The sequence below is a fragment of the Mesoplodon bidens genome (genome assembly GCF_964165515.1).
Source record: "Mesoplodon bidens genome assembly, contig: HAP1_SCAFFOLD_211, whole genome shotgun sequence".
Classification (NCBI taxonomy): domain Eukaryota; kingdom Metazoa; phylum Chordata; class Mammalia; order Artiodactyla; family Ziphiidae; genus Mesoplodon; species Mesoplodon bidens.
The window spans coordinates 11,331-16,133 of NW_027672297.1; the positions used below are offsets into that span (position 1 = coordinate 11,331).

General features: G+C 39.0%; 1 pseudogene across 1 annotated transcript; it reads left to right on the forward strand.

Annotated features, from left to right (window-relative positions):
- The first annotated feature begins 3,150 nt into the window (after positions 1-3,150).
- LOC308610371 (ferritin heavy chain-like) lies at positions 3,151-4,502 on the forward strand (annotated as a pseudogene). Its single transcript has one exon. The product of its transcript is annotated as a ferritin heavy chain-like (transcript).
- Positions 4,503-4,803: the final 301 nt, after the last annotated feature.

A 4,803-nucleotide genomic window follows, 5' to 3' on the forward strand; every position in this document is an offset into this window, starting at 1 on the left:
TCTCAGTGACAAGGGACTGTGTTTAAGACAAAAAGCATAATCGGGTGCATAATTGGAACTCCTTAATTTTAATAGTTTTATAGTTGTATTTGCATATATTTACAAATTGTCTGGTTTACAGTTATAAAAGCATACCAATTTCTATGCCTGGTTTTATGTTTATGCATATTAAACTAAAATTATAATAGTAATTTATCACCATTGGGTGTCTTTGATTTTTTTTCCTTCTAAAGGAAATAGAGTTTAAATATATATTCAACATCTACTCCCACTCATTTTTTTAATTTGGAGAAATAATGAGACTAAAACTTTTAATAGGCCACTCAATATTTTAATTTATATTTTTGAGCCCCTACTATGTGAAATTTAGCATCACAAGTTGAACAGTCTTTGTTCTAATGGAGCTCATGGTCCAGCCAAACTTCCCAAACTACCTAGAGAGGAATCCAATTCAGAGTGTCACTCTGCTATTTATAAGCTCTGTGTTTGATCATGTTACATACTTTAATTCACAATTTCTTTACCTGTAAAATATGGGTAATAATAATCAAATCTAATCCAGTATCTGTAATAATGAGGTAATGCAGAGTGAACAGCCCAGAGATATAGAATATTGATGTATCACTTTTCACTACCTCTCATTAAATGATTGATTTATACATATGTATACACACACACACACACACACAAAACACAGAGAGTGAGATAAGCCACCAACTGCTGCTACTTATGGTCTACTTCCTTAAGATTATACCATTGATCCTACTTCATCTATTAATTTTCAAAGAAGGAATTATATGTAACATTTACTAGCACTTAGCTACAAAAGAAATACAAATATGAGGAGCTTATAGAACAAGTTTTTATGTTAGTACCTATAAAATACCTGTCATATAATAGGTGCTCAATAGAAATATGCTGAATGAATGAATGAGAGTTAATCATTGACACGGAGTCAGAACTTATTGTCTAATATCAGTTGTGTAACTATTAGTTCTGTAACATTTGTAAATTAATGAAGGGAACTGAAAGTCAAAACAGTTTTTGCAGATTATAGCATGAGAATTTTTATTTGTTGACTCTGCATTTATCATGAGTAATACTGTGATAGCTAATTTTTATATGTCAACTTCAAAGGGGGAACCCAGATATTTAGTCAAATGTTATCGTTTGTGCCTGAAAGGGTGTTTTTCCATGAGGTTAACATTTGAAATAGTAGACTAAGTAAAGCAGATTGCTTTCCTTAAAGTCGATGAGCCTCATACAATCATTTGAAGGCCTGAATAAAATAAAAATGCTGACCTTCCTCTGAGTAAGCAGGAACTCCTCTTGCCTGACTGCCTTGGAGCAGGGACATTGTTTTTTCCTGCCTTCAACTTGAATTTCCTGGGTCTTGAGCCTCCTGGCCTTTGGACTGGACCTACACCATGGACTCTCCTGGTCTCAAGTACAGCAACTGCAGATTTTGAGACTTGTCAGCCTCCATAATCACGTGAGCTAATTCCTTATTTTATATAATATACAAATATATCTTCTATTGGTTCTGTTTTTCTGGAGAATCCTAACATAATACCAACACTGACCACAAACATTTCAAAGAAGCCTTCATCTTATAGTCCTATATTGATATTTTAAAAGACATTATCTTAGCACAGACCAAGTTATAAACTATAAAATTTGATTATCAAATTTTTTTAATTTCGGGGGCTTCCCTGGTGGCACAGTGCTTAAGAAACCACCTGCCAATGCAGGGAACATCCGTTTGAGCCCTGGTCCGGGAAGATCCCACATGACACGGAGCAGCTAAGCCCATGTGCCACAACTACTGAGCCGGCATGTCACAACTACTGAAGCCCAAGCACCTAGAGCCCGTGCTCCGTAACAAGAGAGGCCATCGCAATGAGACGCCCATGCACTGCAACAAAGAGTAGCCCCCACTCGTTGCAACTAGAGAAAGCCCACATCCAACAAAGACCCAATGCAGCCAAAAATTTAAAAATAAAATAAATACATTTAAAAAATAAAATTTAAAATTTTTCTAAAAACATCATCTGCTCTGAAGTTTTTTCATTCTGTGTTTGTATTTAGCTTTACATTCCTCATTAAAGAAAAACTGGATGCAATGTTTTTGTTTAGATATATGTATATTTCCTTCATGGAAATTTGAGGTTCCAGTTCATGCTAGTTTATTGATTTCCCTTTAAAAAGTTAGATTTTAAACCTTAGGTTTCTCTTAGTTATAACATGTATTTTAACATTATCTTCTAACCTAGGGAGTAATGATGAGGGATAAAAAATCTGAGAAACACCATTATCACCCCTTAGTATACATAGAACCATTCAATAGTATTATTTTAATATTTGAAGAGTAAAGTTGTCCAGATAAATTAATTATTAAATGATCTTGGGACATAAGGAGAAAATGTCCTACAAAATCAAGATTTCTTCTATTTAAATAGATTCTTCCAGTGAAGCCTACAATGGACTATTCCAAGGAAATTTTTGAAAGATTGCAATTATATTAAGACTAAACACTGGTGTTAAGCAAACATAGAATACAATTTTATCTCACTGAGAAACTGAGCATGTAGTTCTTTTCCATCTCTAATGTATGATCCTATCATTAACATCAACTTATCAAATAGACATTGTTATTATTCTATTTCTTTACAGACTCAACAATTAAATGCCTCTAAAATTGCTTAGATAAGTGTACAAAGTGACAGTTGATATTTGATCCTTTGCTTCCTTCATAAACAATGATTATAGCACAGCATGAGCTTTCAAAGAGAAATAAAGGGACCCCCCAAAAAAGTACATTAGTCAAAGTCATGGTAATAAAACTGTAAGTGAAAACAGCTATTTTATCCAAAAACTTTAAAACCATTGAGAGCACTTAAAACAGTCCATCACTCTTTCTTGTACCTTGAGAACAGAGACCATGTCTGATTCTTCTGTGTATCTCCAGAGTCAAACACAAAATATTATTACACATATTTGGAATACTGTCTAGAAATGGCTGTTGAATTAATTAATTATAAATACCTAGATTGGTCTTATGTCTTCCACTATAACATCCTTAACTTCTAAGAAAATATTGACTTTTTAATATCATATACATGTGTAATATCTTATACGTATTTACTGGAGACAAGAAAGGGAGAAAAACAGTAGTTTTTTGTTTTGTTTTGTTTTGGTCTGCTTCTCCACTAGAATACAAACCTCATGGGAACAGACTTTGTCTCTCTGTTACTAATATATGCCCAAATCCCATACCAGTGCCTGGGCCATATTAAGTAATCAATAAATATTTACTGAATGAATGAATGAAAGATAATTTGAGATCAATGGTATTTCCTACCACTGTGGCTCATTCCATACAACATAATTGAGGCGTTACAAAAAATGCTTGCTGAGTGGCAGTGAAAGGACAAATGAGGCTGGAGGGGATAAATACATCCACACAGTTAAGCTCTTTCTCTAAGAATACACCTAAGCCTTTTGTTTTCTGACAAACAAAAGAGAAGTCTGCACTTACCCAAGACGAAGGAAATTGCTAAATCACGTGAAAGGGACTCCGAGACAGGTACCGCAGGCCCCGCGGCTTCGCCTTCACCTTGGCCTTCACACCCACCATGCTGCCCGCGCCGCCCTCACAGGTGCGCCAGAGCTACCACGCCGACTGCGAGGCCGCCGTCAACAGTCATTTCACCCTGGAGCTCCACGCCTCTTTCGTGGGCCTGGCCGCGGCCTTTTACCTCCACCGCGACGACGTGGCCTTGAAACACTTCAGCCGGTTCTTCCTGCGCCACTGTGGGCCCAGGGCCTGAAGCGCCTGCAGAACCAGCGCGGGGGGCCGCCTCAACTTCCAAGACATCAGGAAGCCAGTCAGTGACGAGTGCAAGAGCGGCCTCAAGGCCATGAAGTGCGCCTTGTTCCTGGAGAAGCAAGTGGTCGACCCGGAGCCTGCTCCACTGCACCAGCTGGCCACCGACAAGTGCGACCCCCACCTGCTCCACTTCCTGGCAACTCACTACCTCAGCCAGTAGGTGGCGCTCATCAGACAGCTGGAGGGTCATGTCACCACCCTGAGCATGATGGGGGCCCCAGACGTCGAGCTGGCAGGGTAACTCTTTGACAAGCTCACCCTGGGCGACAGCGACAAGAAGAACTGAGCCTGGACTGGACTTCCCCAGAGCCACGGGGTGACCAGAGCCCTGGTCACCATGCCTGCCATGCAGACGGCAAGAGTGCCCTTGCAGAAGAAGTTCACTTAAGTTTTGGTTCTGTTTTTTTTTTGGCAACAAGGGCAGGACTCTCTTTTCCTGGACTTTATCACTTAAGTTTTTTTCTTCCAGTTTTTCCATTTCTTCCAATAAAGTTATTGGTTCATAAATAAATAAAGGTCTCTGGTTGATTCATGTGGGCAAATCTCTCATTTTTTAAGTTTTAAAACAGGTATCCAGGAGTTTCTGAACACAGCCATACCCCAACCAGATGCAGCTCAGGATCTCCATAGTGGGAGGGAGAAGGTGTTCCGTGGGGCCCTGGAAAACACAAAATCAGTCTTCCCCTTATAAATAATGTAGGTATATGGGGGTAGACTGGGGTGGCGTGGGGTGAGGTAGGGGTACCTGGTGAATGTGGGTGCATGTGCATAGTGAAAGTATAGAACCATAGCCTGAAAATCATGATTGCAGTTGCCTCTGGGGAACAAGTGAAGGGAATGGGATTGGGCAGGAATTAAAATAAAGGGTGTCTTCAGTTTCACCTGACATGTTTATGTGCATTAATTATGCAAAT